Below are 10,994 nucleotides of genomic sequence, written 5' to 3'. Positions count from 1 at the left end.
CCACCAACAATACCACCAACACTACGCACGCATACACCATCAACACCACCATCACATAAAAACATTATAAGTATATATTTTGAGGTTTGTGTTAGGGTTAGAGTTAGGGTTTGTGTGTAACAGTTTGTATCAGTGTGTATCAGTATGTACGATATCATCTAATTAAAAAAAGTAAAGTATATATATTACCTGTGACGACAAAAACCGTCTCCTATATGCCTCATGAGCCTCCTGAGGCAGCGTCGACATGAATTATGTGAACTCCAATACGGTCTGCTCCCGGTGCCTCCGTTCTTCCTCTAGAGCCCGCTGATATGTTGTTTGCTGCGACTGCCATTCTTCAATCGCTTTTAATCGCTGCTCCATCGAGTCTTGATATGGACTGCTTCCTGGTGTTCCTTGTGGTGTTGCAGACTCGTAGGTGATACTAGACTCGTGCGGCCTCTGCTCGGATCCTCTCCACCGATATCTGTTCTTCCTACTAGGTCCAATGACCGTCTCGATGATGGAGTCCTCCTCCTCTCTACTTAGCCAGCCAGGAGTGTTAGAACAGACCTGAGACTGAGTCAATTGCTCCTGTACCTTGGCATGTAATTTCTCCTGCGATATATCAAAACAACCCGGGCAAGTCGACTTAATAATGATGCATTGATATGAAATTGAATATATAAATGAACTGCTACTTACAGCCAGGTCCTTATTCTTTGCTTTCTTCTCTTCATTGGCGTAATTCGGGCTCCAGGAAGTCAGAATACGATCTGCAAAATGTCTGAGATCTCCCCTTCCCTATTTTCCGTCGCTATTGTTTTTTAATATTGTCCAGATGTGATTTCGTGCATGTTTTCCGTCGCTAAATAGTACTTTAGTGACGGAATTTCCGTTGCTAAAATTGTTTTTAGCAACGGAATTTCCGTCGCTAAAAATGTAAAAAAAAAGAAATTTGGAAAATATTTTAAAAATTGAAAAAACTCTGTACAATATCGATAATAATTTTTAAAAACCTGTTAAATCAGCGGAAGAAAGCTTCAATCTTACGCAAATATCACATCTCACACATATATCACACATTTAATTCAATAAAAGCAAATAAAAGTTTCTCGACAGGTACATAATAAATATTGTTTATACAACACAAGAAATTGTTTTCAAAGTTATATTAAGGACAATCAATCCTCCTGATCATCATCATCCTCATCCTCAACACCAGCCACATTATGACTACCCCCGGCTGCACCTTGTGAAGAAGTCCCGGCCTGTAAATATAAATCAAATGTTAACAAGTGTGTGTAAACGTTAATAAACAACACAACACCACAACATCACAACACAACACCACAACATCACAACACAACAACACAACACCACAACACCACAACACAACAACACTACACCATCACAACACAACAACACAACACCACAACACAACAACACAACAACACTACACCATCACAACACAACACAACACTACACTGCACAACACATCACCACACATCACACCACAACACAACAACAACACCACAAATCCTCCAACCTCACCCACCAACCAACAACACTCCCCCTCCCCCTCAACCACCACCACAACAAAATCCTCACTCCTCATCCTCAACCACGATCAAAGCCCCCACCCACCAACCAATCATACTCTACACACCCCCTCCCCCTCCATATATCACTACCATCACCACCATCAACACCCAATCCCCATTCCTCCCCCCCACCACGACAAAACCCCTCACAAACCAATCACATAACGACCACCACTATACAACACCACAACCAACCAACCCACCAACCAATACCACCAACACTACGCATGCATACACCATCAACACCACCATCACATAAAAAGTAACACCCAATCCTCATTCCTCCCCCCCCCAAACCAATCACATAACGACCACCATTACACAACACCACAACCAACCAACCAACCAACCCACCAACCAATACCACCAACACTACGCACGCATACACCATCAACACCACCATCACATAAAAACATTATAAGTATATATTTTGAGGTTTGTGTTAGGGTTAGAGTTAGGGTTTGTGTGTAACAGTTTGTATCAGTGTGTATTAGTATGTACGATATCATCTAATTAAAAAAAGCAAAGTATATATATTACCTGTGACGACAAAAACCGTCTCCTATATGCCTCCTGAGCCTCCTGAGGCAGAGTCGACATGAATTATGTGAACTCCAATACGGTCTGCTCCCGGTGCCTCCGTTCTTCCTCTAGAGCCCGCTGATATGTTGTTTGCTACGACTGCCAATCTTCAATCGCTTTTAATCGCTGCTCCATCGAGTCTTGATATGAACTGCTTCCTGGTGTTCCTTGTGGTGCTGCAGACTCGTAGGTGCTACTAGACTCGTGCGGCCTCTGCTCGGATCCTCTCCACCGATATCTATTCTTCCTACTAGGTCCAATGACCGTCTCGATGATGGAGTCCTCATCCTCTCTACTTAGCCGGGCAGGAGTGTTAGAACAGACCTGAGACTGAGTCAATTGCTCCTGTACCTTGGCATGTAATTTCTCCTATGATATATCAAAACAACCCGGGCAAGTCGACTTAATAATGATGCATTGATATGAAATTGAATATATAAATGAACTGCTACTTACAGCCAGATCCTTATTCTTTGCTTTCTTCTCTTCATTGGCGTAATTCGGGCTCCAGGAAGTCAGAATACGATCTGCAAAATGTCTGAGATCTCCCCTTCCCTATTTTATTCAAATATATCATTAACCCATAACACATAAATTATACTCAACGTAAAAGCTAATATATTATATACCTCAAGCTTTAATTGATGATAATGCTGGATAAATGTCCTGGAGCCCCCGTGATGCTCGTAACTGCGAGGCGCGTTGCGATTCCTCCTTGCTATTTCAGCTTGAGCCTGCAAAACAATGTCAATTCGAAACAATATAGAAATTCAAACAATAAATTAAAAATATATACTTCAATAATACCTGAATTTCAGCCGTGTCCCAGTAATCGCAAAGTGCAAAAAAATCTACTCCATCCACACGCTCGTCAAGATGCCAGAATCGCTCCCAATCTTCTGTTATTTGGACGAAATATTTTTTCTTTACCTCAAACCGCCATCTCTTGAACGATAAATTAATTTGCATGAAGCAGTAAGTCTAGGCACAAATATGAGGTTCGATTCCTTAGTAGCATTGCGGTCGCGTCTAGGAGGTCGCTCGGTACCTGCGAAACAAAGAATCGAATGAAACAATGAATCAATCTATATTTACGAAAAAAATTTAAAATAATAACCGATAAACTATAAAAATTTATTCATACCTTTCAGTTCGAGGCATCTACACTTTGCTTGTTCGTACCTTTGCTGCTCGATGTGGCGCATAACATGATAAGAATCCCAATCATCCCTCACCTTGGCCGGACCGTGGACTCGCTGATCCGTAATAGAATCTGGCGATAATGCCGCAGCTTCTAAAGTTACGCTATACGGCTCAAATCTCCTCTCCTCCAATACATCTGCATGCGGTGGCGGTGGTATCTCTGCATGCTGTGTAGGATCAGCCTGTGTCTCCACGTCATGTGGAGCATCTCCGCGTGATGTGTCCTGTGGCTGCGAGTCATGTGTAGCATCTCCTCCTCCTGTGTAGTAAATGTTAAAAAAATATTAGGCTCATGTTAATAGTTTATAGAAATGTACAAATATAACAAATAAATAAAAATACCTGACGTAGAGGCATGTACGTTGCCTCCAGAATGTCTACCAAAATTCTCTCAAGCGCTTTCTTACGTAATCCTTTTGTCATCTATACTTTGAAAACATAATGAATATCCAACAAAAGTATATAATGCAAATAATTAATAAAATAGCACATGGCAACAGAATCGCATGTACATGATGTCCAGTTAAACAGATAATACAAAGGTAATAATATAATACATGACACACCGTGATACATGATAACCAGTCAAACAGATAATATAAAGGTAATAATATAATACATACACATCCACATGATAACCAGTCAACCAGATAATATAAAGGTAATAATATAATACATGACACATCGTGATGATAACCAGTCAACCAGATAATATAAAGGTAATAATATAATACATGACACATCGTGATATATGATAACCAGTCAAACAGATGATGTTGAGGCTCTACTCTGCGATCGTGTGTGGATAGCCTGCGACCGTGTGCGTGCCAACGAAAGGACTGTTCATATAGTTTTATCGACTCTATTGCGGACAGGTTTTTTTTCCTTTACGCCTTGGCTCACATATAATCGCAGGTACATCAGGGCGCGCTAGTGCAATTTCATCGTCCAGATTATTATTTTGTGTCAATGAAAACTTCTCGGTTAGCCAAGATAACCTCCTCATCGTGATCTTCGTCAGACACGACTTCATGAATGTAGGCTCTAGGTGGATTCTTAAGGATAACCCATTCGTCATTTTTCATTATATCTTTGACATAAAAGCACTGTTTGGCGTGAGTAGCTAACATGTATTTTTCAGACTGATATATTTCCTTGTTAAGATTAACGATTGTGTAACCGTAGTCATCCTTCGCCTTTTTCTGTTCACACCAACGAACCTTAAACATCACATGACTGACTTCCTTATTAATCCCATAGAAAATCTCCACGATGTCTTCTACCTGACCGTAGCAATAGATTTCCCCTTGTATCGGATTTAGATCTTTTGCACTAGCGTATGACAGTTGCGAGAAGGAGCAGAACACACCGCTGTTTTACGTTTGTCGTCTCTCTTCGAGACCGACGATGTTAAACCTAAAGCCGTTGATACAGTAGCCTCCATAATGCTTAACCACATTAGAAGGACCTCTAGCATATAAACAAACTTTCTCAGACAGGTTAATCCCATTCGTAATCTGTTTGTCAACCTTTAAGAAAAGAAGCAAATAGTTTACATATCTATTGGCAGGCACATATATTTGATATACGAATCAGAAATGTAAAAAGATCTTACTTCACCCTTCAGCCATGCAGGGAATTGTCTAGAGTGTGTGTCCATAACTCTCTTATTTTTTGTTCTGCATTTAAGATTAGTCTGGACATGTCGGATGTGAAGCCTAGACAAGAAGCATTTATAACGGTTAAATAGAGATAATAATTGTGAGGTGATATAATCTGATTCAAACAGTTAAATACTTACGCCGCGTATATGTTAAATGTAGTATCATTGCTCAGGATATATGTGTGGTCTTGATCTAGCTCCATTCTGGGGCATCTAGTGTCCTCCCCACGATCATTGTAGAATGTACCGTCAATTATTCGTTGGGGACGGTTTAGCCTTGTCTCTACGCCCCACAAGTAACGAGAGATAAAATTCAAACTCTCGTTACTTATGTAGTTCTCTGCGATCGACCCTTCAGGATGTGCACGATTATGCATCAGTTGTTTCATGAAACCCAAATACCTACAAGCATATAGTTTCATGATTTGTGACCAAATTGAACTGAGAAATGTAATTTGACAAATATTAAATGAATATTATAATAATAAATACCTCTCCACGGGGTACATCCAAAGATATTGAACTGGTCATGCGATGCGGGCTTCGTATGCTAAATGTATTGTAAGATGCACCATGACCGTGAAGAATGAGGGTGGAAATAGTATTTCCATTTTACACAGTGTATTAGTAACACGTCCCTCTAATTCTTCAAACTCCCTGACATCAATCACCTTAGAGCACAGTTGCTTGAAGAAACCGCAGAATTCTATTACCACCATCGCGAGTTCCTTGTCAGCATGTCGCAACGCAACCGGGAGAAGTTGATGTAATAGAATATGATGATCATGTGTCTTGAGTCCCAAAATCTTTCTGTCCTCAATATGCACATTTGCTGAAATGTTTGAAGCATAACCATCCGGTGTCTTCACGGACTTTAGAAATAAACACATATTGTGGACCTCATCCTTCGACAGTGTGACACGGGAGGCTGGGAGTTCAAACTTTCCGTCGCCCTTATCTATAGCTTGCAGTTCCGGACGAATGTTCAATTCTGCTAGGTCTCGACGTGCCCTTAAGTCATCTTTCGATTTTTTCCCGTCCTGCAACAAAGTGTTCAAGAGATTCTCGCATATGTTCTTCTCGATGTGCATGACATCCAAGTTGTGACGTATTTTTAAACTTCTCCAATATGGCAGCTGATAAAATATGCTGAATTTTGACCATCCATGCGGAAGTTCGGTGCCTTTTGAGACACGCTCATGCGACCGGACATTGCGAGGCTTATTTCCTTTTGATTTTCCCTTTCCCTTCCATTTTTGCTTCAATATTTTTCTCCTAACACCAAATGGATTTTCTTTGTTGAATCTTTTTTTTCCAAATATTTTTCTAGGTAAAGGATGTAGAAGCTCAAATATTTCTTCTCCGGTCAGCCTTCCCTTTGTCGACCATCCAGACAGGTTAGCGTATGCCGAGAAGTCATTAATTGTCCACATGACCATTGCCCGCATACAGAAAGACTCCTTACCATAAGCATCATAAGTGCTGACACCTTTTTTCCAGAGAAACTTCAGGTCGTCAATTAATGGTTGGAGGAAAACATCGATGTCATTTCCAGGAGAATATCTTCCAAGGATTAAAAGTGACAGTATCATGTACGGTTGCTTCATGCACATCGACGGCGGCATATTGTACGGTGTCAGCAACACTGGCCAGGTAGACCAAGCAGAGCTCATTAATCCAAACGGATTAAATCCGTCGCTAGCAAGCCCCAGCCTAATATTCTGAGACTCTTTACCAAAATCGGGGTATATACGGTCAATGTGCTTCCATGCCTCACCATCCGCAGGATGTCTTAGTTTCCCGTCCTCTTTACGGTCGGTCGAGTGCCATCGCATATTCTCAGCCAGCTCGGCAGACATATAAAACCGCTGCATCCTAGGAATAATTGGAAAATATTGGAGAACCTTCGCAGGGATTCTGTTCTGCTTATTGGATGCACCGCCTTCGGATGTGCTTGCAACTTCTCCTTTCCAACGTGATACATGACACGTCGGACATTCCTCCAGAGCTTCATTACCCTTATTGTACAAGATGCAGTCATTAGAACAGGCGTCTATCTTCTTGTAATCAAGCCCCATCGTATCAACAATCTTGTTAGCTTCGTAATAGGTCGTGGGGATGCTTTTATCGCTGCCTGGAATGACTTTCCTTAGCAAATCTAATAACATCTCAAAATGTGTAACAGCCATCCCACTGAGTGTTTGGATATGAATAAGCCTCATCATAAAAGAAAGCCTTGTGAACTCCTTGCACCCCTCGTATAACGGTGACTCATTTTCTTCAACAAGTCTCATCAATCGATCTACATCTTGAAACATATCATTAGTGTTGACATCACTCACCGACGGCACTACAAGAATATCTTCTAACATATCAGTCGTGTCAACTGTCGGATTGCTGACTTCAGTGAATTCTTCCTCTGATTGCATCACCGGGACGCCTTCACCGTGATGACTCCAAAATACATAAGAGCTATCAAATCCATTGATTGACAGATGAAAACTTACGTCACTCCTAGCGAGCATTTTACCGTTCCTGCAATTCTTACAAGGACAGAAAATCGACCTGCTTAGCGACCGTAGAGGGTTTGTGTTAGAGTAGACTAAGAAAGCTTCTATCCCATCCTTGTACCGGGTGTCTAGATGTCTTCGATCACGTGGTATGCTCATGAACGATTTGTCAGGAACTGTCCGCATCTATAATTTAAAAATTAATAGAAATGAGCATATCCCGACATATATCATTTTAATTTAGAACAAATGTGTATAACCGACTATCAGAGGTAGGCTTCTATCTCATTAGGTATGTAAATGTGACGTGTATATGTATTTACGTGTGTTCAAGTGTACTTTTAATTCGTCAAAATTTTGGCAGCACCTACCCGCTGTTCTCCGAGTACACTATAGTGGGAAGGATATACTCATGCATATCCCTCCGTAATTTGTACGCGGAGAACAACGAGTAAGCGCCACCGAAACTCTGACGAAAAGAAAGTACACAAGAACACAAGTAAATACATATACACGCCATGTTTACATACCTAACCCGTCCAAACTGGACAGATCCAATAAATATTTATATATAAGCCCCCTCTCACATACGCGTACAAAAAAGTTATCGGACCGAACAAGATGGTCTCGTATCCGCCAACGATCCTGTACGCGTATGTGACAAGTAAATAAAGATATTATATATAGTATTTATTGGACGGGGTATTCTACGGCTTTAAAATATGAGTGTACGGTGTGTGTAGTTTCTGAGTAATTAGCGATATAATAGTTACGCTAACCCCTTATCCTCACCCTCACCCCCACCCTCACCCTCACCTTCACCCTCTCCTAACCCTAACCCTAACCCTAACCCTAACCCTCAACCTCAACCTCACCATCACCCCCACCCTCACCCTCACCTAACCCTACCCTAACCCTCACCTTAACCCTCTCCTAACCCTAACCCTAACCCTAACCCTAAACCTCAATCTCACCATCACCCCTACCCGCACCCTCACCTAACCCTAACCCTCACCCTCACCATCACCCTCTCCTAACCCTAACCCTAACCCTAACCTTAACCCTCAACCTCACCCTCACCTAACCCTCACCCTAACCCTCACCTTCACCCTCCCCTAACCCTAACCCTAGCCTTAACCCTCAAACTCACACCCACCCCTCACCCTCACCCAACCCTAATCCTAACCCTCAACCTCACCCCTGAACTCACCCTAACCCTAACCCTCACCCTCACCCTCACCCCCACCTCCACTCCTCACCCTCACCTAACCCTAACCCTAACCATAACCCTCATCTAACCCTAATCCTAACCCAAACCCAAACCCTCCCCTAACCCTAACCCTAGCCTTAACCCTAGCCTTAACCCTCAACCTCACCCTTACCTAACACTAACCCTAACCCTCACTTAACCCTAATACTAACCCTAACCCTCGCCTAACCCTAACCCTCAACCTCACCCCCACCCTTAACCTCACCCCCACCCTCACCCTAACCCTCAACCTCACCCCTGAACTCACCCTAACCCTAACCCTAACCCTCACCCTCACCCCTACCTCCACTCCTCACCCTCACCTAACCCTAACCCTAACCATAACCCTCATCTAACCCTAATCCTAACCCACCTCCACTCCTCACCCTCACCTAACCCTAACCCTAACCATAACCCTCATCTAACCCTAATCCTAACCCTAACCCTAACCCTCAACCTCAACCTCACCATCATCCCTACCCTCACCTAACCCTAACCCTCAACCTCACCTTCACCCTCCACTAACTCAAACCATAACCTTAACCCTCAAACTCACCCTCACTTTCACCCTCCACTAACTCTAACCATAACCTTAACCCTCACCTAACCCTAATCCTAACCCTAACCCTCGCCTAACCCTAATCCTAACCCTAACCCTAATCCTAACCCTAACCCTCGCCTAACCCTAATCCTAACCCTAACCCTAACCCTAACCCTCAATCTCACCATCACACCCACCCTCACTTAACCCTAATCCTAACCCTAACCCTAACCCTCACTCTCACCATCACCCCCACCCTCACTTAACCCTAATACTAACCCTAATCCTAACCCAAACCCTAATCCTAACTCTAACCCTAACCCTCACCGAACCCTAACCCTAACCCTCGCCTAACCCTAACCCTAACCATAACCCGTATTAAATTTAATTTTTTTATATTATAATTTCATCAAGATGAATATTTTTTATTAGGGTTTGGGTTTTTTGCACAAATTTTTTGTTTTGCCAAAAATAAACTCTAATTGTAAAACTTAAACTATACTTGTAAAAATTAAACTATAATTGTAAAAATTAAGAAATCTCTCTTTCTCTCCCTCCCCCTTCCCCCCTCTCAATTCCCCCTCTCTCCCTCTCTCTCGTCGGCTGACCTCCGTCGCGCGGCCGGCAGCTAAACGGCTGCGGCCCCGGCGTCGTGCGACAGCTAAATGGCTGCCGCGTCTGGGCGACAGCTCAAACAGAGCTGCGCCGCCGACGTCAGGCGACGCACGAGAGAGAGACGGAGACGAGGGGGAGAAGTATTGAGAGGGGAGAAGGGCGGAGGGAAGAGAAAGAGAGATTTGAGGGGGGGAGCAGAGCAGAAAGACGCGTAACCTTGAGCAGCAGGCAAGGGCAATGGCGGCGAGCGTGGAGAAGGGGCCGGCCTGCGGCGACGGTGGAGCAGGGGGTGAGAACGAAGATCCTAATAGAGGCGGAGGGCGCCGGCCCAAAATGAAGAGAGGCAGGGAGGGATTATGAGCGACAAGGCTGTGGGGCGGGGGGCGCGGCGAATGATCGGGAGAGAGGCGAGTGCGGGGGAATATCGGCGGCGGCGCTGCCCAAAAAAATTGGGCGCCACCGCGCCCAAAATTTCACCCAGGCCTTTTTTAGCCGCACAGGAAAATCCACGTCGCTAAAATAGTCCTTTAGCCGACGGAAATTTTCCGTCGCTAAAAATCCGTCGCCAAAGTTTTAGCGACGGAAAATTTCCGTCGCTAAAATAATATTTTCCGTCGGCAAAGATTTTTTACCTACGGATAAATAGGGACGGAAATTTCCGTCGCTATATGTCATGTTATAGCGACAGAAATTTCCGTAGCTATTTATCCGTAGGTAAAACTCTATTTTCTAGTAGTGCCCCTCTCTCGCTCTCTCTCTATCTCTCTCTCAGCCTATAAGAAGAGGAAAATTTGTTTATTAGACACACACAGAGCATACATGTGAACTTGCTTTGGTTTCATTTGGCATTCCTTTCTCCAAAGAAGACTTTGACATCTTCGAAGAAAATCAGAAATCATCAACCAGTGAAAAATTCACCATCTTAGTTGGACCCCTAACGGAGTACAAGATCAATGCTCTATCGAAACACAAAAAAACCCTAGTAAATATAAATTTTTTATTTGTTTCATTGTATCTTTTTATTATAATCTTTATTAATCATAAT

This window comes from Asparagus officinalis, chromosome 4 (assembly GCF_001876935.1).
Source record: "Asparagus officinalis chromosome 4, Aspof.V1, whole genome shotgun sequence".
Lineage (NCBI taxonomy): Eukaryota > Viridiplantae > Streptophyta > Magnoliopsida > Asparagales > Asparagaceae > Asparagus > Asparagus officinalis.
Note: the sequence above shows the minus strand (reverse complement) of the source record.